The sequence below is a fragment of the Pongo abelii genome, chromosome 3 (genome assembly GCF_028885655.2).
Source record: "Pongo abelii isolate AG06213 chromosome 3, NHGRI_mPonAbe1-v2.0_pri, whole genome shotgun sequence".
NCBI classification, from domain to species: domain Eukaryota; kingdom Metazoa; phylum Chordata; class Mammalia; order Primates; family Hominidae; genus Pongo; species Pongo abelii.
This window is the reverse complement of record NC_071988.2, coordinates 152,600,664-152,628,487: the sequence shown is the minus strand read 5'-3', so window position 1 is coordinate 152,628,487 and position 27,824 is coordinate 152,600,664.

Sequence of the window (27,824 nt, the reverse complement as noted above, 5' to 3'; positions counted from 1 at the left end):
TCATTATTTTAAAATGGCAATCGTAGATATTATTGACCCTATTTTGTAGAGGACAGAAACTAAGGCTCACAAAGTCTACTGCCCATAGGCAGATAATAAAAACTACCAATTGTGGGAGGCTGAGGCAGGAGAATAGCTTGAACCTGGGAGGCAGAGGTTGCAGTGAGCCGAGACTGTGGCACTGCACTCCAGCCTGGGCGGGGAGTGAGACTCCATCTCAAAAAAAAAATGAATTTAATGAGAAATGTATGATACATTTTGGAACATAATGTTTCTCTTTCTCTAGTCCTCATTTTTCTTAAAAAAAAAAAAAAATAGGACAGAGTTGTTTGCCAAATAGACTTTAGCCTTTTACTTGGCCATAAAAAAGAGCAATAATAATTATTTTTACATAGGTCTTTAGATTGGCTTTGATGAAAGTTTGTTCCACAAAGAATCTGAGATAAGACCTTTTAAAGCTGAGCCCAGCCATGGGTTTGCATCCTCAAATATCTGTGAGTTGGGTGATTCTCTCCTAAAGGCCCCAAGGTAAACTTGGAGCTGCTGGACCTGTTAGAAAGTGCAATTGTTTACTGACCACAGGTCAGGGACCCTGTACAGGGACTGCATAGGCAAGGGTATGAGGCCAGTTGCCCCACCAGGCTTTTATTGGCTCTGCAATTTTAGATTGGCTCCTTAAAGGGAAGCATACCCTTCCAGCTAAAGCCTTGGTAAAATAACCACTTTCTCCAATTGTGTGCTGTTGCAAAAGAAAAATGGATTCTTATTGCACTGATACAAACAACTTATTGCCATAAGAATACTTACTCACAGATAGTTTCCAAATTTTAGAGGAACCAGACAGGGAGAAACAAGGATGCCACAAATATTGATCGCAGGAGTATGCCTTACTCAATTATTAAAGGCTGTAAATAGTTCAAAATAAGTTTCCTTAACTCTGAAAAATAAAACAAAAATCAACAATATTCCATGGAAAAGTAAAAAGACTTGCTTCAGTTTCTAGGTTCGGTCCATTTAGTTAATTCTTGTTTTGCTTGATATTCATGAGCATTTTAGATCTTTATGAGTTCTGTACATTTTCCTTTATTCCAATGTCACAATCTCCAGAATTATCAAAAGCCTGTATTTGGGAGCACCTGTCAGTTCTATAGCTTATTATAAACCATCTTTTAGAAGGATTAAAATGAGACAACAATTGTCTGTGAATAGCAAAATGTCCAGGGTAGTTACAGTTAGAAACACGATTGGCAAAGATGTTTGGTTGTCTCCGTGGTTTACAATAGCTTAACATAACAACCTTAATTATGATTGATAGCATATACTTAGACATTAGAATCATAGAAATCCCATACAATTTTGAAACATATATTGGCATTATTTACCAAGATATAACCTAAAGAAGATTGAACATCATTTTGGCAATCCCATGTACCTAAACATGTCAAATAATCCTGTTTACCTCTCTTTTCTGGATGTCTCAGGGTCCATCTGAAACATGTGAAAAGCCAGGTGTCAGGAAAGACAATTTTGAAACTGAAGTTTGATTTGGGAAGCTGTTAAATTTTCAAGGTTTCAAACACTTAATGTTATGAAATAGAATTCCAGATTACCATTAACTATTTGTTTTCTCAAAACGATGACTCAGAAACTTTAAAGAACCAAAAATATTTTATAACCCTTTTGAATTTAATCAATATGTTCACACAGAGAACCTCTTCTACAAGATTAATTTCCACAATCTTCCACCACTTGTTTGAACCTTCAGGTTTCCTAACTCAAAACAATCCTTTAACCCTAGGCAAAAATTTATATTTCCATTCCTTCTTATAACCTTTTGCTAAACAACACCTTTTACTGTTTTTACACACCTTGCATGTAAATCTGTTTTTAGTAGTCTCAGTTACATGTTATAATGGTAACTCCTAATAATTTTTAACCAAGGTAAAACCTGGTAGGTTACTTCAATTATGTGCTAAGTTCAACCAAGGTTTGACTCCAGCATAATTAAGGGCATGGTTAGTTCCATATATCCCCAGGCCTTACCAATTGTTAAGCAGGAAAGACAGTTCTCAAAACTCAAAAAACAGTTTGTAACCTTAAAACAATTAGCAAATCTTGCATCTGACCTGCATTTTACCAGTAGTCTTTAGAGATGTTTTAATTTCTCAAAGATTAAAGTCACATGAACTGACTTTATACTTGGCCTGATTATTTGCACAAAGTACAGCAAGAACTGAAAGTACCACAGCTTTTATCTTCCCTTTAAAAAATATTAGCTTCAAGTGGGTGTCTTTCTTTAGGCCAAATTAATTGGAGCTCTTTTTGCAGACATCACATACAGTGCACACACAGACAGGCAGAAGAAAACCCATTCACTGGGTGGGGTCCTTTAAGAGACAGGGGTAGGAAAACATGGAAATGTCAAACCAGAGAGGGCTCATCCTCTAAGGCAGGATTGCTAAATAAAGCATTGCCACTGGAGTTACAAGCCATGCCCTCAGGATGTAAAACAAAATAGATGCTCGATTTCACAACCAAAACTTTGCACAGAATACCAACAGTGACAGTTGGGGGAACTGGCCCAGCAGCACACCTTCGAAAAGAAAAAACAAACAAACAAACAAACAAACAAAAACTTTTAGCTTGCTGACAAGGTAGAAAAAGGGGAGGAAAAGAAACAGTTTAAAAATGCCTGGGGAATAACCTCTTATTCTTAGGGAAGTGGTTCCTCCACCAGGCGGAAAGCTAATCACCATCAGATGGAGCCGAATTCCTTGGCCAGGAAGGTAATGAGTGCAGTGACTCATGGGTGGGAACAAGCCAGCTGGCTATGCAGAACCCTTAGGCCATGCGTCCCAGCCCCATCAGGGAAGGGGGAGGAAGGGGGAAGCTCCCCCCTGCTTATACCAAAAAAGGAAAGAAAAGGCCATGAAAAGGTCCGGAAGCCACGGGATGTGGGGGCGTGGCTTTTCCCACCCTCAGAAGTCCAAGGATGAAAAAAGGCTTAGTAGCAACAGTGAGGGGTTTTGAGTCCCCATTTCACTCACCACTTCTCGAGCCCCTACGTTGGGCACTAAAAATGTTGCAGGATTTTTCCTCAGTTCAGCTAAAGATGGGGTTCTTTGTCCCATGGCCATGAAAATTCAGGCTCATAGACAATTTGAATGGTGAATAAGACAGGGTTTTATTGGGTGAAAAAGGAAGAAAAGGGGGAAACAGGAACTCTCCCTAGGCCAGAGTCCCTGCTAGAGCACTTTCCACCTGCTGCATGAATCTCAGGTTTGAGCAAATAGCTCGAATATCCCAAGGTTCCATCCCGGGGAGTAGGCCGGTTGGAATTTTTCCAGGGACCACCTTCCACCTGGCTGTCTCAACATGGTGCTAGAGGAGATCTAAAGATATAACAGAAGGCTTTATAGGGAAAGTAGAATTTACCGTTGTTATTTGCCTTCTGTTCTTGTTATGTAACAGAAATCTTGCATTGCACATATAAATGAGTCAAATATTAGAATTAAAATCTACATATAAAATTGTGCGCATATTTTGATTTTGTAGAGAGACAATGAAATTATTAATTTTATCTCATTTTCACAGTAGAATTAAGTGTTAACTTTGTTGTGGTTTTTGAAAAATAATTATCTTAGTTTCTGAAAGCAAACGATTAAAACAGCTAATGGTAATGGATTGTATTTCTAATTTGAGAAAAAATTTTAAACAATGATTAGTCACTAGTTTTATTGGCAGAAACCTAGTGAACTTGAATCTGCCACTTATTCAGTGTATGAATGGACAAACCACTTACAGTCTTTAGTGTCTTTTCTGTAAAATAATACTCAAACAGGTTTATAGTATTTTTATATGTGGTGATGTGTGTCAACATATCTTGTGTAGATGTCAGAGTTTATTATAAAGGTTTATTCACAGAAAAATGAAGTTGTTTGTTGTATTTAAAAGGTTTTCTTAACTCAAGAAATATTATCTGAATGATTAAGAAAACATCATTATATTACAGATAGGCTCTCTAAAACTATGAACAAATAAGTCAGTATCAGTTTATGGATGTTACTTTACTCTTGCTACCCTTTTTTTAAAAATCAGGATATTAAAATGGAAAATTTAGAAGTCAAATTATCTTTATGCTGTTATACACATATACAGGCTGCTTGAATGTTTGTGTCTACCAAAATTTATATGTTGAAACCTACTCCTCAGTGTGATATTATTGCGTTGGCACCTTTGGGAGATTATTAGATCATGGACATTTACTCAGAGGTTATATCCATCCATTAAATTTTACTGGAAAGATAAGAGCTAATAGATCATGAAGGTGGAGTCCCTATGAATGGGTTAGTGCCTTTATGAAAGAGGCCAAAAGGGGCTCTTTGGCTCCTCTCATCATGTGAGAAGGCAGAGTAATAGGCCCTCACCTGACACCAGGTCTGCCAATGCCTTGGTCTTGAATTTCCCAGCTTCCAAAATTGTGAAAAATAAATGTTTTCTTATTGTTTAAATTACTGCATTTACAGTATTTTTGTTACAGCAGACCAATGGACTAAGACTTAGGGTAAATTATAAAAGTAACCAAATTGATTAATGAAAAAAATGGCCATTTAAATGGATATTCTAGTCTACTCTACCAGAAGAAAACTTGGTTTATGGAATTGACAGTGAAAGTAAATATAACTATCTATCAAGTGGTTTCAAATTGCTCCACAACAGTTACTGATAACATGACCAGACATTTTAACTCATTTGCAAGTGTCAGCCATGAGCATTTACTCTGGGTTTAAATCCATTCATTAAATTACACTGAAAAAATAAGAGCTAATAGTCAAAAGTTCTTTGGTGGCTTAGTAATAATTTTCTATAAATTTGCCTTTTGAAATAAATATTCAGGTACACATGAACAAACTTTGGTAGAATGTTCCATGCTAAGGTTGTGGAGGTTACCTGGGTCTAAATTTTGTATTGTAAAGGTGCACCATTATTCAATTCACAGAACTTGAATTCATTCTCTGTGGCAATTCATCTTCTGTCATTACTAATGGCAATTAGAAAAAATTTCAAATATGCAGAAATCTATTAATATAGAATATTACATGGCCAATATTAATATATTAATCATGTGATACAAACTTAAAGTATAATAATAAAGACATGAAGAGACTAGACAAGAAAAATAAGAGATAGGCATAGTTTTTTTGCAAGTACTAGGAACATAGGTGAAAGAATAGTTAAAAGATTTCAGGAAAGACAAACAACTGTAGTAACTTTAGACAGGTGAGTGTCAACATGATAGGGGAGATGGGTCGTGAGAATATCTGAGTAAAAATTAGCAATAAAACTCTTATGGAAAATTCATATTAGAGAGTGATTAATCAATCTCTGAGCTTTTTATATAACAACTATCTGAAAAATGGCTGGCTTTTTCCAATAATAAAAATTGTACTGTATTTTCATATTTATTTAGATTTGTAATTTCCTTTCAAATAGATAATTACATTGTCTTCACAACACACCCATGAGGAAAAATATCTTTATGCTTATTTTGGATGTAGGAGTAATTTGCTCAATTTTACAATGTTAGTAAGTGATGAAACAGATGAGTGTACTATGTATAAGAATGCCCGCCAAGGAAGTAGAAGTCAGGCTGAAAGTCATCCATGCATTGCTTGCCAAATTCTCTAACTTGGTTCAGCACTAACAGCCTGGAGGAAAAGAACCTGTACTAGAAATCTCTGCTCCTCCAGATTTACTTTCCACCTTTTCCTAACCTGTTTTCTGACTGAGGATTTTACTTTTGGCAGCTAATTGTGTTTGGTCAACAAGAAGCAAAAAAGAGGGGATTAAAAGCAGGAAGAAAAATATTTTTAGGGTATTTATTTCCCAGTCTTCCCCTACAGACTGGCTGTTTTCTACCTGTCAAGCACTACAGTACTCTATCATACAGCTTTCCACCACTGCTTCCTTACCTTTCCCTTTTAATAGAAGAGAAAATAAACCTTGAATATATACAGTATCAATTAATTTTTTAAGAAGTCAAACCAGGTTATACCAAAGATCCTTGTGATGTGTAACTTTTGTATTATGATTTTCTTTAATTACTCTAATTTGGATTATGTTGATTTTTTTTACATAGACCTTAACTGACAACTTACTTTTAGTTTGCCTAGAAGTGACAATTTCCTAATTTATTTGGCTTGCAGGAAAACTTTTAACAACTTTACAAATGTACTGAATCTTCCGGCATCTACTGAGGGTAAAGCTAATATTTAAAGCTGTGCCCTTCCATCAGTACTTCAAAAGGAATCTAGTGCCACCTCTCCCACTGACCTGCTAGGTTAGATGCTCCATTTGACCTATCAACATCATCTTCTTTTCCATTATGTTAAATTAGTATATTGCACTAGATTCTTAAAGTATTTTCTTGGATTAAATATTCTTCTTTTTTTTTTGGCTTTGCTTTTGTTTTGATGTTATGATTCTTTAAAATTTATACTTGGAAAAGTTTCTCACATTAAAAAATGCCAAAACACAAACAAGCTGAAGTTTATTGAAATTAAATTTATGTAAATACAGAAATACAAACTTTTAAACAAAATATTAATATGTCTAGATTCTGTTTTAGTTGATATTTCTAATTATTTTTATATGTGGAAGCCTACTCTCCAATCACTTAAATGCTTTAAAATGTAAAAAATATAAAGGCTTTTTTTAGGTCTTCAAGTCATTTCCTGCATATATACAAATATGACATTGAACAATGCTGTGAATATGCCCAAGGTATGTTTGTCTTCTTAATAATTGAGGAAATTTTGTAAAAATTGTTACAGTAATAGGTCAGCATAATTATGAAAATAAATTTAAAATTGTATATTTTACACAAAATACAAGAATAGTATAGTGCTTTCATTTCCTCAAAGTGTGATTTATGCCTATAGAAAAAATTGGATCTGAACCATGAAAGCAATTTTCCCTTGTGCCTAATGTTTTCTTATCTACTGTATTTATATTTTGTAGAAAATATGTAACAGATCCATTAAAATTCACAGAAATGAAGCCAAAACATCATGCATGTAATTAATCTACAAACTCTAAGCCAAAAACCTTGGGAACTTTTTTTCTTAATAAAGGAAAAAGGAGAAGCATATCATTGATCTTTTGAGTGGAAAATTCATTTTAATCTAACGCCAGAAGTGTCAGGTTAATCAGGGTACAGCATAACTTGTGTTTTTCATGGCCATCTAAATAATATTCTTTATAAATTATCAAAACTTTTTTTTGCTCAACAGTTATCTCTTCCATCTTCTACTGAATGAATTTCAAATGGTTCACACTTAGCTGGACACTCGGCATGTCCAGTAACTCTACTGTCTGGATCAGCTGTAATATTGACAGAAATAAATGATACACTGTAATTCAAACGAGCTTCCAGTTTGAACATTTAAGATATACATCTGTGTGTGTGTGTGTGTGTGTGTATAAAACATGTGTATATATTACAGTGAAGATTTTTCAAATAAAAACTAAAGCACTATTAAGGTAAAATGTGCTGTAAAGCACATATTCCTATAACTAAGAAATATATATTTATAAAATATAAAATATGTAAAATAATTATATAAAATATAACAAAAAGTATAAAAAGGAAATACTCATTTTAAGATCACTGGAAAGGAACAAAAATGTAACCTTTTCTTCTATTAGAGTATTAATTTAAAAATGGTTGTAACTATGTTTAAAAAAATGGAGTGCGAAAATTTTCATCTGATAGTATGACATCCTGGCAATCTGACCAAACATTCCACCAACTACAACCAGCTATTTCTGATATGTTAGCACATATATTTTTAAAAATATGTATGATCTGAGCTTTTGAGAAACTCAAATACTGATTGGAAGTGAAAGCTTAAAATCAACTACTAGTTGAAAGAAACAGGGACAATAAAGCCAACTTTCACTGTTGGACATCTGCTGAGTATATTGAACTTTATTTTTTTATTACCACGAAACCCAACCTCAAGAATTATCACAAAAATATTTTTAAAAAATGAGTCCATAGTGAAACAATTAACTCCCAACACCATTAATGTGAGCTAGCATAAACAAAAAGAAGAAATAATAAAGCTCTGAAGATATAAGTTTATAAAATTAAGTACATTTAGTGATAATGAGAAATGAAAGATCAATTAGGTAAAAGCAAGAATCCAGTAAAGGTGGCTAAGTTGACTATCCATTTGACCAAAGATTGAAATCAGAACATATAATGAGTTCAAACAACTCAATAGCAAAGAAACAAAAGAATCCAACTTAAAATAGGCAAAAGACATGAATAGACATTTATTAAACAATGACATACAAATGACTAACAAGTACATGAAAAAATGTTAAACATCACTAATCATCAGAGAAATGCAAATCAAAACCACTATGAGGTATGAGGTATCATCTCATGTCAGTTAAAATGGCTTTTATAAAAAAGACGGGGAAAACTGATGCTTGTGAGGATATAGAGAAAGAAAAACTCTTTTACTGTATTGGTGGGAAAGTAAATTAGTACAGCTGGAAAACTGTATGGAGGTTTCTCAAATAAGTAAAAATAGAACTAAGATGCTATACAGCAATTCCACTACTGGGTGCATATCCAAAAGAAAGGAAATCAATGTGTAAAAGAGATGTGTACTCACATGTTTATTTCAGCACTATCAACAATAGCCAAAATATGGAATCTATCTAAGTGCCTGTCAACAGATGAATAGGAAAAAAAATGTGGTGTATATAGACATAATGGAATATTATTCAACCATAAAAAAATAAAACCCTGTCATTTGCAGTAACATGAATGGAAGTGAAGGTCATTATGTTAGTTGAAATAAGCCAAGCACAGAAAGACAAATATTGCCTGTTTTCACACGTGAGAGCTAAAAAAGTGGATCTCATGAAGATGAGGATAGATTTGTGGTTACTAAAGGCTGGAAAGAGTAGCGAGGAAGGAGGAATGAAGAGGAGTTGTTTAATGTGTACAAATGTATAGGTTGTTAAAGATTTACCATTTGCTAGATCAGCAATGTGATTATAATGAACAATAATCTTTTATATGTTTCAAAATAGCAAGAAAAGAATAATTTGGATGATTCTAGCATAAAAAAGACACATTTAAGGTGAGGGATATTCCTATGACACTGATTTGATCTTTACACATTGTATGAATGCATTAAATTATCACATGTACCTTGAAAATAAGCACATCTTTTATGTATCAATAAAAAATTAAATTATAAAAAATATGGCATTAACATAATAAATTCAAAAAAGAAAATAACCTAATTGAACATATATAAATTAGCACTAAGTAACATCAATTTAAAATTCAACGGATGTGTTAGTGGAGATAAGACACAACAGAAAAGTTACTCCTGAATATAAAACATAAGTAATTATTGAGAATGTGATTTAAGAAAAAATGCAGTAAAATATACAAAAGTATGATTAAGCTACAAGTTTATGCAAAGAAAAATGTAAAATACCTTTAATTAGAATTTTGGGAATAAGTAGATAGAATGAACACAGACATATATGAATAGATAATTACCAGAAAATTTAAAAATTGGTAAAACAGTTCACAGAAGCTCAAGGACTCCCAAATGAGATAAATAAAAGACGCCTGCTCCTAGCACATTGCAGTAAAGCTGTAGGACACGAGAGCCAAATAGAATCTCTTAAAAATGGCAGAGAGTAAGAAACATTGCCCTCAACACATTTGCAATTAGACTTATAGTTGATTTCTACTAGTAACAATTGAAACCTGAAAATTTTGAAATAATATCACAAACTACTAAGAGAAAAAAATTGTAAATTCCACTGAAAATAAAATTTATGAAGTGAAAAAACAGATGTTAAGAAAACAACATATAAAACTGCCAGAAATGGACTCACATCTTCTGAAATTTCACAGGATACAATTATATCAGAATGAAAAGAATTTAGAAGTATATTCATGATGATGCAATGAGGAACAAAAAGCAAAGAATATAATGTGCATGTCAGTAATGAAAATAAACATTGCTTGAATAAGCCAATATTAATATTCCTTGTAAGAATTGAAAATATTAAATTGCAATAATGGGTGATAATTTGGAAAAATTTGAGAAAAGTATGATAAAATATAAGGTATTCTAAATACTATTTGTGATAAAGGTAATAATATCAACTGACTTAAATGAGAATTAAAACTTTTAATAAAAAACTAAAAAATATAACAGTTAATTTTGACTAAATTGAGGAGAAAATTGAATGAGAACAAATAATCACAAAGGCAGAAAACGTCAAAAATGTAGAAAAGTTGAGAATGTTTTATTGTTGTTGAATCAAAGACTCAATGACTTGCTTTTAACTAGTTTTAACCTCTAAGCTTTTACAAGTGTAATCAAACAGGTGAGAATGGTACAGGATATTTCCCAATACTTCTCATATAAACCCAAAGTTTTGCTTTTTTTTGGAGCAAAATAACTATTCACTGTTTACAAGATTATTCCCAAGTTGTGAAAATTCTCTCATATTTGAGAAAATTTTAAGGACAACCTATACAATTAAAAATAACTGTATATAGATTAATAATTACAATAAATATAATTAGACAAAATAATTGAGTTAAGAAACATAAAGTTTATCAGAAATGGACTCTTCCAGAACTATCTACATATATGCTGTTCAAAAGAAACATCTAAAACAGCCAACAGAAAGGTGAAAGTAAAATGAGCAAAGATAGGATTGACTAATACCAACCAAAACAAAGATGGCATAGTTATATCAGTTAAGGCAAACAGAATATGGCAATGAAGGTCATTGCATGAAATAAAATATTAAATTCACCAGGAAAGTATGTGATACAAAATGTGATTATACACATATAATCTATCATCTCTATATCTACTTATCTATATACATTCATCCATATATGCCTCTCATCCACATATCTAGACTGCAAACACTGACATATTAAAAGAAAAAATAGACATATCAGTAATTAAAGAAGACAAAAATAATTAGGCTGTATATGATTTTAACAAGGTTCATTTAATGAACAAGTTTATCATATGAAAACTAACAGGAATATGTATTGATTAAGGTACAAAAGGGATAAAATATTAAGTATTAAGAAATTTCAAAAAATTGATACCATGAATCACAACTGTCTAGTATCACAGATACAATTAATTAAATAATAAAGCAAGATAATAAAATAACCTATATTAGTAATTACTGTGATAATGCCATTTGAGGCAGACAAATTTTAAATAAAAATTATAAAATAAGTAGAAAACGATGAAAATTATAAATAACTAAATTAATATGTGTAACTAATGCAGAATATACATGAGATCTTATGTTCATATTTATAATAAAATGAAAAACCTAGAAAATATGACCTAAATACCAAACTTAAGAAGAAAAGAATAAATACAGATAAAAGTGCAAATGAAATACAAATATAAATGAACATATTAAGGAAATAAAAAATAATGATTTGGGCATCGTGGTATGCACCTGGAGTCCCAGCTACTCAGGAGGCTAATGCAGGAGGATTGTTTGAGGCCAGGAGTTTGGGGTGGAGTGCACTATGATCACACCTGTGAATAGCCACTGCACTCTTGCCTGGGCTACATAGCGAGATCCCATCTTTTAAAAAAAATGAACAACTAATAGAAATAGAAAATATGACTTAGAAGATGATGATTTGGAAAGACATAAAACTAGCAAAGCGTTATTTTTCAGGAAAAAAGAGAAAAAGCAAATATATACAATGATAGGCATGGAAGAAGAGGACATAATGTAGGTACCTGTGTTTTCACACATAATTAATGTTTAATTTTTTAAAATGATAATTATTTTGAAAAGATAAGGCAAACAAATGAATTTCAAAATAAGTATTAACTTGAAAAGCTGACAACAAAATAAATTAAAAATTTATTTTTATCATGCCTGTAATCCCAGCACTTTGGGAGGCTGAGGTGGGTGAATCACGAGGTCAGGGGTTCGAGACCAGCCTGACCAACATGGTGAAACCCCGTTTCTACTAAAAATACAAAAATTAGCTGGGTGTGGTGGCACGTGCCTGTAATCTCAGCTACTCAGGAGGCTGAGGCAGGAGAATTGCTTGAACCCGGGAGGCGGAGGTTACAGTGAGCCGAGATTACACCACTGCACCCCAGCCTGGGCAACAGAGCAAGACTCCGTCTCAAAAAAAAAAAAAAATCTTATATATTTTATAGCTTAAAAAATATTGGTTGTCTTCCAAGATGGAAACACTTAGCCCAGAAATTATTTTTACCAACAAGTATATGTACTCAAGAAATAAGTAATGTCATTTTCTATATTTAAATTCAGATTATAGAAAAAAGAGAACAATCACCACTATTTTTTTAGGATTAACATATCCTATATACCAAAACATACAAGGACAGTACATAAAATGATTACAGGTGATCTCACTTATTAAAATAAACACAAAATTTTAAAGACAATTTAACATGCAAAATCTAGTGACTCTTAAGTAAAAGTATATTAGGAAGAAATTATATTTATTCACAATATGTTGTTGATTTAACATGAAAGAAATGAGATAGTGTATTATATTGAGAATTGAAGAAAAATAATATCATCTCAATAGATGAAGAAAAATACAATAAAAACTCAACATTTTGTGGTTATTAAAATTTTAAAACCCAAAATAATTAGAAATAAAGTGAACATTCTTAACTTGATAAATGGTTATCTACAAAAATCTCTTTCAAAATTTTATAATTAATGATGAAACATTGTGTGGTTAGGCCATTCTTGCATTGCTGTAAAGAAATACTGAGGCTGGGTAATTTATAAGAAAAGAGTTTTAACTGGCTCATGGTTCTGCAGGCTGTACAAGAAGCATAGCACTGGCATCAGATTCCAGTTAGGGCCTCAGGAAGCTTACAATCATGGCAGAAGGCAAAGGAGGAGCAGGTGTCTCATGTGGCAAGATCAGCAGGAAGGTGTGGAGAAGGTACCACAAACTTTTAACTGGTCCTTCTTGTGTGAACTCCCAGCGAGTAAAACACTCTACCATTGGGATGGTGTTAAGTTGCCCAATAAGGATCTGTTTCCATGAACCAAACACCTCCCACTGGACCCCATCTCCATCATTGAGGATTACATCACAACATGAGTTTTAGAAGGGACACATATCCAAACTATATTACATTGAAAGCATTATTTTATTTATTTATTTATGTTTTTATTTTTTTTTTGAGACAGAACCTTGCCTTGTCGCCCAGGCTGGAGTGCAGTGGCACAATCTCGGCTCACTGCAAGCTCCTCCACCCTGGTTCACACCATTCTCCTGCGTCAGCCTCCAAAGCAGCTGGGACTATAGGTGCCCGCCATCACGCCTGGCTAATTTTTTGTATTTTTTAGTAGAGACAGGGTTTCACCGTGTTAGCCAGGATGGTATCGATCTCCTGACCTCGTGATCTGCCCACCTCGGCCTCCCAAAGTGCTGGGATTACAGGCGTGAGCCACTGAGGCTGGCCGAAAGCATTATTTATAAGAGTGTGCGTTATATGCAATTTTAATGGTCCTCATGTTCATCATTTTTATCCATTATTGTGGTAAATAGTGTAGTTCACATAGATTTTAAAAATCAAATAGTTATAATGAAAAGTTCCAGAAAGAAGGAAAAAATTCTCAAGCAATGCAGATAATAACTATTCTCTAGTAAAATCAAATGAATCTATGGCTACAATCACAAAAAACTATAGAATTTTGAATGTTTGCTCAGTGCAAAATTAATATACAAAAATCTGGTACATTTCTACATACCACCAACAAATAAGAAATTATATTAAAGTACACCAATTAATATAATGTAAATAGTTATTTTAATATTTAAAATCATACGAAAAATAAACAATCAATCTAGAAGAATGTGTGCCAGTAGTATAGAGAGAAAACTGTTAAATTTTTGAAAGACTTTAATAACAAATTTAGATATATACCATATTCTTATGTGGAAAGATTAAATACAGCAAAGATTATAACTCTCTCCAAATAGACATATGGGTTAAATATGATTCCAAAGTTCCACAACAGTCTTTCAAGGAATGTCCCAAGGTAATTCTAAACTTTATATAAAACATTAATAATCAAGAAATAGCAAGACAATCATAATGCAAAAATAACAGGAAGTGGTGGTGTTTTAGTCAACGCAGTCTGCTATAACAAGTCTCAAAAACACAACAGAAATTTCACAGCCCTAAAGGCAGGAAGTTCAAAATCAAGGTACTGGCTGATTCAGTTCCTGTTGAGGGTCCTCTTCCTGATTTGCAGATGAACATCTTCTTGTGGTATTCTCGCTTGGTGGAGAGTGAGAGGAAGCAAATTCTTTTGTGTCTTTTGTTATGAGGTCGCTAATCTCATCACAAAGCTTCCACCCTCCTAACCTAATTACCTCCCGTAGGCCCCATCCCCAAATACCGTCATGTTGGGGATTAGAATTTCAGCATATAAATGTTGGGGAAACACAAGCATGCTGTCCGTAACAGAGTACCTGTATTATACTACAACAATAATTAATTATTCATCTAAGATTTTAAAACGTGTAATATTACCAGAGAGTAGATAAATTGAACAATTAAGCAGAAGGGCAAGAAACAAATATCACTGTAAGAAAACCTGACTTATAGCACAAATGGTATTGTCAGTCATTGCAGAAAGAAATAACTTTACAACAATACATGCTGAGATAATTAACTACACTTATGCCAAAAAATGAAACTGGATATCTACCTCACAGCATGAATAAAGATCTGATGAACTGAAAATTTAAATATGAAAGGAAAACCTATAAAATTTACAGAACTTATAAGCAAATATTTTAAAACATAAAGCTAGTAAAGGATTTCTCAATTCGGAGGCATAATTACCATAGGTAAAGACTGATAAATGAGACTGTATCAAAATAAGAATACCTGTTCATTAAAATAAATTATAACAAGTGTGAAGACAAACCATGAACTGAAAGATGTTGAAACTAATTTAACTTATAAATTTAGAATATATAAGAGGCATCTACAATGCTTTAAAAAATTACCCAATAACATGGGCAAAAGACAGAATTCCTAGTAAATAAAACTTTAATAACCATTAAATATATGAGGATGTTAAACTTTTAAATAATCGGTGGAATTAAAATTGAACCCACATTGATATGTTAACTTATACTGACCAGATTAGTAAAATATTAAGCCTGAAATATTAGTGTTAGTGATGATATGAAGTAACTGGAACACTTGTATACTTTGTTTTTTTTCTTTTTTTTTTTTTTTTCAAATTGCATTAGATTCATAATTTTATTATTATTATTATTATTTTATTATTATTATACTTCAGGCTCTATGGTACATGTGTGCAACGTGCAGGTAAGTTACATATGTATACATGTGCCATGCTGGTGCGCTGCACCCACCAACTCGTCATCTAGCATTAGGTATATCTCCCAATGCTATCCCTCCCCCCTCCCCCTACCCCACAACAGTCCCCAAAGTGTGATGTTCCCCTTCCTGTGACCATGTGTTCTCATTGTTCAATTCCCACCTATGAGTGAGAATATGCGGTGTTTGGTTTTTTGTTCTTGCGATAGTTTACTGAGAATGATGATTTCCAATTTCATCCATGTCCCTACAAAGGACATGAACTCATCATTTTTTATGGCTGCATAGTATTCCATGGTGTATATGTGCCACATTTTCTTAATCCAGTCTATCATTGTTGGACATTTGGGCTGGTTCCAAGTCTTTGCTATTGTGAATAGTGCCGCAATAAACATTCAACAACCCTTCATGCTAAAAACTCTCAATAAATTAGGTATTGATGGGACGTATCTCAAAATAATAAGAGCTATTTATGACAAACCCACAGCCAATATCGTACTGAATGGGCAAAAACTGGAAGCATTCCCTTTGAAAACTGGCACAAGACAGGGATGCCCTCTCTCACCACTTCTATTCAACATAGTGTTGGAAGTTCTGGCCAGGGCAATTAGGCAGGAGAAGGAAATCAAGGGTATTCAATTAGGAAAAGAGGAAGTCAAATTGTCCCTGTTTGCAGATGACATGATAGTATATCTAGAAAACCCCATTGTCTCAGCCCAAAATCTCCTTAAGCTGATAAGCAACTTCAGCAAAGTCTCAGGATACAAAATCAATGTACAAAAATCACAAGCATTCTTATACATCAACAACAGACAATCAGAAATCCAAATCATGAGTGAACTCCCATTCACAATTGCTTCAAAGAGAATAAAATACCTAGGAATCCAACTTACAAGGGATGTGAAGGACCTCTTCAAGGAGAACTACAAACCACTGCTCAAGGAAATAAAAGAGGATACAAACAAATGGAAGAACATTCCATGCTCATGGGTAGGAAGAATCAATATCATGAAAATGGCCATCCTTCCCAAGGTAATTTACAGATTCAATGCCATCCCCATCAAGTTACAAATGACTTTCTTCACAGAATTGGAAAAAACTACTTTAAAGTTCATATGGAACCAAAAAAGAGCCCGCATCGCCAAGTCAATCCTAAGCCAAAAGAACAAAGCTGGAGGCATCACACTACCTGACTTCAAACTATACTACAAGGCTACAGTAACCAAAACAGCATGGTACTGGTACCAAAACAGAGATATAGATCGATGGAACAGAACAGAGCCGTCAGAAATAATGCCACATATCTACAACTATCTGATCTTTGACAAACCTGACAAAAACAAGAAATGGGGAAAGGATTCCCTATTTACTAAATGGTGCTGGGAAAACTGGCTAGCCATATGTAGAAAGCTGAAACTGGATCCCTTCCTTACACCTTATACAAAAATCAGTTCAAGATGGATTAAAGACTTAAATGTTAGACCTAAAACTATACTTTGATGGGAGTGCACATTGATACAACTTCTTTAGAAAGCAATTTTGCTTGTCCTAACAGGAATGAAACTACTCATACCACATTATGTGGCAATTCTGTTTCTAGGTGTATATCCCTGAGAATCTCTTGCACCTGTGCTCCAGGAGGCATCTATAAAAAGATTCATGATATTATTTGTTATATTACCTTTTAAAGTTGAGAATAATTTTAATGTTTGACAAATTTTATACAAATCTTATGTAATAAGAACATATTGTATTCTTGACAATGCAAAGAGTAGATGTTAAGTGCTCTCACTGCAATAATAACTACGTGTGGTAATGTATTTGTTAGTTAATTAGATGTAAGCATTCCACAATGTATTTTTGTATACATTAAAACATCCTGTTTACATGATACATACATATCATGTTATCTGTCAATGTAAAATATTTAAAAATGAAAAAAGAATACATTACAGTTATTTACAAAAAACGTAGATGAATTTCAGGAGCACAATGTTAAGTCGAATAAGCAAGCTGCAGAAGAATACACACGGTATCTTCTTGTAGTCTCTAGCATTAATGTCACCAGTAAACTGAGTTCTCTCTCTACATTATATTGGTCTCAAAGCAATTGAGTTTAAAATTTAAAGCAATCAGGTTTTATTCACTGGCCAGGGAACAGGAAAAGGAGGTCTCTCTTTAAAGATACCTTCTCCCTCAGTGATTGGAAGCAAGGGGATTTTAAAGAACTAGATGTGAGTTGAGGGAGGTATGTAAGCACGCACAAAATGGAGTTACAAACACGCAGGTGCAGTCCCCAAACGTACTTCATAGATCACAAGGCAGCAATTTTCCTTTAGGGGAGGAGATTCTAACACTATAATGATATGTGAACAATCTAAAGGTAACTAGGGGTAGCCGGTTCTGGTTTGCACCCATCTGGCTCAGGTCTCATCTTCCTTCTGTGTTTGGCAAAGGATCACTGGGCCATCTGGAGTTCTTCAAGCAATAGTACCTATAGATAAAGAGACTAAGGAAAGTTTAAGAAAACAAGAAGCTTTTCCAGCTATTTTGCTAAGGTTGCCATGGAATATTAATATAAAGTTTAAAAACATCCAGACGCAGATAAGTATTTGTTCAGGGACACAGGTACGTACTTAGAAAACTACGGGAAGCTGGAGAATGGAGACATAACACGGAAAGTATGATTTCCTCCAGTAGGAAAAACTGAATAGAGACAAAGTAAGGACCAACAAGCAATCTCCCGAGGCGGTATTATTCTTTTTAACGTTTTTCCCAAGAAACCTTTATATATTCATTTAGAGACAAAGTCTCATTTTGTCACCCACAGTTCAATGTAGCCTTGAACTTTTGGGCTCAAGGTCCTCCACCTCAGCCCCGCATGTAGCTGGGACTACAGGCCATGCCACCATGCCTAGCTAATTTTTTTATTTTTATTGTTATTTTTTGTGGGCACATGGTCTCATTATGTTGCCCAGTGTGGTAAGAAACTCTTGGCCTCAAGTGACTCTCTCTCTCTGACGTCCTAAAGTGCTTGTGTGAGCAACCACAGCCCACCTGTTCTTCATCACAAAGGCTATGCTGGATACATGTGTTTACTCTAAAATTCACATCTTTAAATAAATATTTTTATTATAGTCACTGTTTAACATGCATTAATGAATGTAAGGGTTAACCAATTAAGGAAATAAGCATTATAAATTAAGATTAATCAATCATTTGGAGTCAGAAACAGGAAGTAATGATAGAGGAGTCTGTCATTCAATTGAAGGAACACAGAATACCAAGTGAAAACCACTTTGAGGTTTGTAAAACCAATAACTGAGAGTCATTGACTTCTAGAAATTCATGATTTAAAGAAGAGATGAATTCTGATGCTAATTAAAACACTTTGATGTGGGACTTGGAAGATTGATTTTGATCGGGATACCTAACAACTGCAAGGCAAGAACTAGATTTATAAAAATCTAAAGACTTGGACAAGCCTTTTAGGTTTCTTCTGTAAAGGCATTAAAGGTGGGCAGTTAAGGCAATCACTTCACAAAACTTGTCTTCTGCAGCCTGTGCTCAAGGAATGTATGTGAGGATGTAGAAGGGAAAGTAGAAGCCTTTTAATATGTGTACATGGAGAATACACACAGAAGGCTTGCATGGAGTTTTCTCATTATGACCTTGCCTGCAGGTCAAAATTATTCCAGAAAGAACAATTAGAAATGATGGTATAAAGCAGAACAGAGAAATGGTAGAGTCCAGTCTATATTGGAATGCTCACATTTATTATGGTCTAGGGTCTAGTAAAATCTCAGTCTAAATTACACCTGAAATGTCAATGTCACGTTTCATGTATTATTCAGGAAAATGTAGTTTATATAAAGACAATTCAATGCAGCAGGCAGGATAAGATGGCCAGAGCCTTGAATATCTAGAACCTATATCTAGGTAATATACTAGTTTCCTAGGGCAGTCATAAAAAGCTGTTTCAAAATGTGCAGCTTAAAACAACCAGAAATGTATTCCCTCACGGTTCTGGAGGCTAGAAGTCCTTAATCAGGTAGTGTTGACTTTTTCAGAACTGTCTGTTCAATGCTGATATGATTGGGATATGTCCCCACCCAAATCTCATCTTGAATTGTAACCCCTATAATCTCCATGTGCCAAGGGAAGGACTCAGTGGGAGGTGATTGGGTCATGGGGCCAGTTTTCCTCATGCTCTTCTCATGATAGTGAGTGAGTTCTCACAAGATCTGATAGTTTTATAAGGTAATTTTTCCTGCTGTTGCTCTCCCTTGCCTGCCAGCATATGAGATGTGCCTCTTCCCCTTCCACCCTGATTGTAAGTTTCCTAAGGCTTCTTCAGCCATGTGGAACTGTGAGTCAATTAAACTTTTCTTTATAAATTACCCAGTCTTGAGCAGTTCTTTATAGCAGTGTGAGAACAGACTAACACAAATGCCTTAATGCCTTTCTCCTATCTCCTGGTAATGGCTAGCAATCTGGGGTTTTTGGCTTTTGGAACCCTTACTCCAGTCTCTGCTTCTGTTTTCACAAAAAGTTCACTTTGTGTTTCTTTGTCTTCAGATAGAATTTTTCTTATAAGAACCCAGGTAATATTGGATTTGGGCACACCCTAATGTCCTTGTCTTAACTTGATTGGATTTGCCGATACCATATTTTCCAATAAGATTATGTTTACCCGTTGTAGGGATTGTAAATTAAACATATCTTTGGTTGGAAAAATTTGTTATTCATATGAAATTTCATTCTCATTGTAAAAAAATTTCCCTTCTCCACTATTTAAGTTGCAAGAAATATGCCTTTTCCATTTATAAAATGGAAAAGTATCAATCATAATGTTATTGTATATGTAACTAAGTGGTTAATTTTTAAATTTAACAGCTTCCTATATGTTATTACTTAGATACAAATTATTAGCTGTTTAGGCACCAAAGACTGTTCTTTCATCATTCCATATTTTACTGACATACAACAATTACACACACTTTATTTCTATTTTTCTACTACATTTATTCATTCTAACTTTAATAAAGCAACTAAACCTCAGCTAAGAGAATACCTAGTGTAATTGATGGGTAGCTCAAATAGAAATGAATAAAATGAATACTCCATACAGTCTTAAGTGGTCCTTACAATACAAATTGGTTTGTTATTCAGCAAAAGCACCACAATAAAATAGGTGAAAAGGAGAAAGGCCCATTATTTATTTTAAATACATAAAAAATTGCTTTCTAAAGGTCATATCAATGGAGAATACTACATTAATTATAATATTTTTCAGTTCTGACACTTATACTGCAAAAATTGACCCAATTTTTGTGTAATTTTCTACAAGTGCTCTTTTATTTTCTTAGCCCTGCAGTAAATTGTTAAAATGGATCGTTATACTATGATCAGAAATGTGTAGTTTCAAAATACAGATCAGACAAAAAGATTAACTTAACCACTCTCTGGCACAAACAAAATTCAATTATAAGCCAGTCAAATGTAAATGTAGTAAGAGGAGACTTACACATTATAAGAATAATTGAGCTTCAGTATACATAATACAGAAATATTCATTTTTTTTTTACTAATGGTCATTTTTGAAATTTTTCCTGGAAATTTAACATTATATTTTCTCTGAAACTGGATTAAAATTAGGGTCAATTTGTTACCTCACATTTTATATAGAAGAAAGAGAGAATAAAGATGAAGATAGTCTTCTGTTATTAAATATTAAATGTAAAGTTCTTTAAGTAACAAAATTCTAATTATTTAATTATATAAACATTAATTGTTGAAAAATAATTTAATCAGTAGCTTGTGATCATAAGATACATAGATGTATCTTATCTGTTACTATTTAATATATTATTTTTAAGGCTAATTATTTTAGGCAGAAGCTTAGAATAATTTATAGATAAGTATATGAAATTAACCATTTTTCTAAGTGTAATCAAATCTTGGCATTATAGTCTGTATGCCTAACACAACAATGAATTTCTAGTAAAACTCAAAGGCACGCTGCTTCCAGATTGCTCTAGTTGCCAGTTGAATGATTATTTTCTCATTTGGACTTCCATGTTAGCGATGATTCTGGTTTCTATTCTTACTGTTTCTTTTAATGGTAACATAATCTGCTAGACAGAATGTGAAACTGCAGAAATTCATAGTTATATTAGGTATAAATAGGAGTGTTGTCAGAGTGGCTAGTATTTTGCTAGCAATAACAAAATTAACCAGAGAGAGAGAGAGAGAGCATGAAAGAGAGAGAGAGAGAAAGAAGGAGGGATTTTCAGAGGAAAACATGGAAGATGAGATAAGGAATTGCTTTATTAAAAAATAAGAACTTCCAATATAAATAATTCAGTACTGTCATTTCATACATGTACATGTTGACAACATGTTTGCTTCCACATTCTTATCCATGATCTTTTAAATAATTTTAGAATAGAATGGAGTCCCATGTCCTGCAGTGCTTCTAAAATTGATTTGCAATGCAACATTTGTATAGTGTTTGTTACTATTAACGCTAACATCACTATGTGTTTTCTTTTTATAGTTCTGAAAGGGCACTAATGAAATGGCAAGGCAAATACTCGGATGCCAGCAAAAACTAATCCAAAACCTTACCACAGAAAAAATATTTGTGATTTTTAAAAAGTACAATGACTTAACTATACGTGAGCAACTACTAATCAGTTATTTTAGAAACCAGTTAAACGTTTTACTAACATCCTAGATTTTAAATAAACCACATATTGTCAAAAAAATTTCCTAAACATTTTCATGAGGAAAGAATATCTATGTATTTACTGGGTTATATGCATACAGAATATGTAATTGAATCTGTGAATATTTCACTACTCAGGGATTGTATTGGTATTGCATAGGCATGGACTTACTGAAATTTTATTTAAATTATGTAGAATGAATTTTTACCAAGCCCTACATTTGAACTCATAGCATTCTAATTTGCTATTCATTTATTTTTATATAATTTTAAGTAAACCTTAATACAAAGAATCAGATAACCTCCAAAAGGGGAGAGAGAGGATAGTATAATACTACATAAAATGTTTGTTTGCTTACACAGCAAGATAGAATTGTTGCTTAAAATATAGTTGTCATTACTTTGAAACAAAACAGATAAACATGTTGCCCCAAATGAAATTGCATGTGGTGTTCATTATATGGTTATACTTTCAATGACATTAAATAGAAAGGCTTAAAAATTGATGTTTGTAATGATCCTTTTATGTCCTAAGCATTAACAACATCTATATATAAAGTGATAGTAATTTAAAAAGTGGAATTAACAAATTCTTTATTCTCCTTTCTAGGTCTAAAATAAATGTTCTAAAAATTATAGTTTTCAAATAAAGGTTACAATGAAATAGAAGATTTATCTTTCACTGCAACTTGATCAAGAATCACTTTACCTTGACATTTCTAAGAATTATCAAAAACAAAGACTAACACTAAGAGCTTTTCCAGGGTTGTAAAACAGCTTGCATATTACTGGACACACAACACATTTTTTAAAGATCACTTTTAGGATTCTTTATATATTGGTGCTGGAAGTCAGGAATACAAATTATAAATTTTCTTTATTAAATGTAATTAAATGATCTTTTCTCCATAAATGTCAATTCACTTCAAAAAGAAAATCTACTCTTTGCTCTGAGAAGATTTTTTTTGTTTATTTTTTGTTTGTTTGTTTTGTTTTGTTTTTTTTTTTGAAACGGAGTCTCTCTCTGTCACCCAGGCTGGGCTGCAGTGGCGCGATCTCTGCTAACTGCAATTTCCGCCTCCCAGGTTCAAGCGATTCTCCTGCCTCAGCCTCCCGAGTAGCTGGGACTACAGGCTCCCGCCACCAGGCCTGACTAATTTTTGTATTTTTGTTATGTAGAGACGGGGTTTCACCATGTTAGTCAGGCTTGTCTTCAATTCAATTCCTGACCTCAGGTGATCCACCCGCCTTGGGGGCCCAAAGTCCTGGGATTACAGGAGAGAAGACTTTTTATTTGCTTATTTTTCTTGAGAAATCTCTCCTCACTATAAGTGCTTATCTTTGTGTTATTAACCTCCTCAACTCGTTTAAAAATCTTTAACGTCTTGTAATACAAATATATCCAGAACTGTAATAGACTGATGAAAATGCGATAATTTTTAATATCATGTGTCCTCTGAACATTTTTTTTTTTTTGAGACGGAGTCTCACTCTCTCGCCCAGGCTGGAGTGCAGTGGCGTGATCTCCGCTCCCTGCAAGCTCCGCCTCCCGGGTTCACATCATTCTCCTGCCTCAGCCTCCTGAGTAGCTGATACTACAGGTGTCCCCCCGCCACGATTAATTTTTTTGTATTTTTAGTAGCGACAGGGTTTCACCGTGTTAGCCAGGATGGTCTCTATCTGCTGACCTCGTGATCCGCCTGCCTTGGCCTCCCAAAGTGTTTTTTAAGTTTTGAATTATTTACCGGAAGAAATCTCCTTGGTCATGTCTTCTCACGTAAGTTTCCCCAGTATTGCCCAGTCTAAAATGCCCTGTAGATATATTTTTCTTACCTTAATACAGCTAGAATAAATAATTCTCTCATAGAAAAAATTAAAAGCTTTTGTTCACAGGGTTCTGCTTTTTTGAGTTATGCTATTATGTACTATATTAAACATATTTAGTAGAAGAAAAGAGAAGGTATATTTTCTTTAACGCCTTTCCCCTCCAGTTAGGTATATAAATTTAGCTGAGAGAGAATACCTAATATTGGTCATTGGAATGCTTATTGTCTGAAAAAAAGTTGAAATGTGTTCTGCAAAATACATTCCTCCCTCATGTCTTTGGTAGAGTCATATACAAGAATAGATTTCCTTGGGGGAAGATTAAGGCAACCACCCTGTTATATCAATCTTCTAAAATGCTTCTAGAAATATTAAGAAATAAAACATTGCTATTTAACATAGTGAAATGTTTATCTTTTCTTCATTTATTGTGATGCTGTTACCAAAAAATCCATGTGAATTTACTAGAATTTACTAGATACAAACATGGTCTAATGAATTTTATGAATTATAGTTCATCTTAAAAATTTTATGAATTTTGAGACAATATGGTGAAGGGCTGCCTGCAAACTGGAGTTGTTTAAGGTAATTTACAACTTAAGAACTCTCAATATTCCAAAGCAAAGAATAAACTGTGAATAGTTTTAGACTGTTTATTTCAAGTTTGAGAAATATTTTTACAATCAAGCAAAAATATACTGATCAAGAAAAACAGAAACCAGTTGTTCAGATTTGTCACATGCCCATTTCCAATATGTGTTTTATGTATACACATGTGTGCACACGATTTTGACACGAATTGCCTAGGAAAGACAAATTATATTTTCTGGTTTATTTTATAGATATAATTTTGAGGATACCTAATTTTAGTCATGACTTTGGTGATTAAACTAAAGTAACTCAGTGAAGTAACAAAGAATAGACTGAGAAATTTAACATCAGTTCAGATCCTGTTTTAGAAGCCAACTTTAGTTTGGATATTGACAATGGCTTTGATCAAATCTGTGTTGAAAGGAACTAGGCTTATTGAAACTAATCATTTATTGAAAATATGTATAACAGCAATTCACAGAAACATGATTATCATCTTCAACATACTTGCTATTTGTCAATAGTTATTTCAGTGCATCAGTGAAACAGTAATTTTGTTGGCATCATCTGTATTTTAATTAAATTTTCATGCCTAAACAGACTGATTTGAGGGAAAATTTACCTTTCTTAGGAAAAAATTGAATTTCAGAGAAGGTAACTTAAATATAAAGACACTTTTTTTCATCAATATTTTTGGCAGGCTTAGATTGAATTCAGATCAACAAGATTTTCTAAGGAAGTAAGGTTTCCAAAGCGATTGCTTTAGTGATTTTGTGCAGTATATTACAAATGTCTATTTTCTCTCCATGAATTCTCTTCATTTTGACCTATCTGAAGACATTCTTTGCAAATGAATATATTTTTCCCAAGTCCATCTATTGTCAGACCAACCCTACATGAACTTGTTTTTGTTTTTTATCAAGGATTATGATTTTGAGTATTTTGTGCTCAGAGGTAAAGATTTATGTGAAGTGTTTATTTAACTCTGTGTTTAAATATCCAAATAATCCCAAAGTACCCTTCTTCTATTCCCTTTACAGTTTCCAAAATTTAACATGCTTGGGTTTCTCTGAGTAGCGAGGGCAAGATATGTTAATAAAAATGTAATTGAATTTATTCCCTATAAAATCAGCTATCTAGAGAATTCTGGACGATATAAGTAAACTGTCATCACGATCACAACAATAATTGTTTCCGTTTAAGTCCAGCAAGGTGATAAACAAATTAACAAATTTACAAATTACTGGTACAGTATACATCTATTATGATAAGGCAAGAAATAGATAGGATTGTTCAAATACATATGTGGTAAGGTTTAATAAGCTATGTTTAAATATCTTTGCTACCATTTAATATTTTATAGTTTCTAACAAAATATGTAATGTATTCAAATCTCATCTTTTCTATTATTAATATTCTTATAATAGCTATCTAAAATAGTGTTCTGTGGATTAAACTTAAGCCCTTATCACAGTCTTTGAAATTTAATACAATTTTTATTAGTTCAGTATAAGATTATCAATGAAATTAACCCATTTGGAATATGAGGGAAAGTTTAAGGCATTCAAATATATTTTCCTATATGTATTTTTGCTTTAGCAGCTGTAAATACACCAGCAAATACTTTTATATTGTGCATACCACATATACATATGTCTTTAGAATAATTAGAGAGTTTTTTCTTAATGTCAATATTTGTAGGCACATTGGATCATGTCAAATAATAAGACAATTAGGTTAATGTCCCAAGAAAATTTGAAAAACAAAACCAAGAAAACCTAGAGATTATCAAAGGCTTTTTCAGTAAAATTGAGAAAATACTTTGAATAATCGTCATAGGGTTTTGGAAAATATTTGATGAGCTAATATTACAGGTATAAGTTCTAATATTTTCCATATGATTTATAGTCATTTTCAAATAACTATAAGATTATTTTAATAAAATTTTATTAAAGCTGTCAATAATTTATTACTAATTAAAACTTTTTTGTTAATGCTTTAAGTGTAAAATAAATAGAAACATTGTACTGTTTTGGACTATCAATAGTATTTCCCACGTAGAGGAACACAAAATATTCTCCATTCTATCAGAATCATAAATTTAATTTACACTAATTTTGCTTATTTATGTTTAAAAAATGAATGAATGGCAAATAGTTCAAATTGATCACTTAGCCTTAATGAGTTACTACTGATTATATGATTTAGAAATCATAAATATATAATACTTACTGTTGTTTCGTTTGGCAAGATGAAACATGTAGATAATATGTATACCGGTCTATATCACTCTCTTAGCCAAATGTAACAGTTATACTTGTGTAAAGAAACAATTAGATAGGAAAAGAAACAATTTTAATTCAATTTATAGGGAGAAAATGTGATTTATTATTTCAACAAATGTTTAATTCGTTCCTGATAGTTTCTGACAAAAAAGAGTCAAAAATTATTTGAGCTCTGCCTTTAATGAGTTTTATGCTATCGGTGCAGACATCAATAAAGTAATATTATAAATAAATATAAAATAACTATTATTTTTTATGATCACGTTTGAAACAACGGAATAGGTTTTTGATTTTTGCTTGAGAGTAAAATTTACATTTTTGCCTAGTGGAAAAATAAGTTGACTTACAGAGAAAATGTGTTTTAATTGAGCAACTTCAAATCTGAGTTAACCAACATTGAAGCTACTGCAGATCAAATTTTCTTTTTTTGTTGTGTCACTGCCAGGTTTTGGTATTAGGATGATGCGAGCCTCATAAAATGAATTAGAGAGGATTCCCTCTTTTTCTATTGTTTGAAATAGTTTCAGAAGGAATGGTAGCAGCTCCTCTTTGTACCTCGGGTAGAATTCGGCTGTGAATCCGTCTGGTCCTGGACTTTTTTTGGTTGGTAGGCTATTAATTGCTGCCTCAATTTCAGAATTTGTTATTGGTCTATTCAGGGATTCGACTTCCTGGTTTAGTCTTGGGAGGGTGTATGTGTCCAGGAACTTACCCATTTCTTCTAGATGTTCTAGTTTATTTGCCTAGAGGTGTTTCAGTCTTGGGAGGGTGTATGTGTCCAGGAACTTACCCATTTCTTCTAGATTTTCTAGTTTATTTGCGTGGAGGTGTTTAAAGTATTCTCTGATCGCAGTTTGTGTTTCTGTGGGATCGGTGGTGATATACCCTTTATCATTTTTTATTGCATCTATTTGATTCTTCTCTATTTTC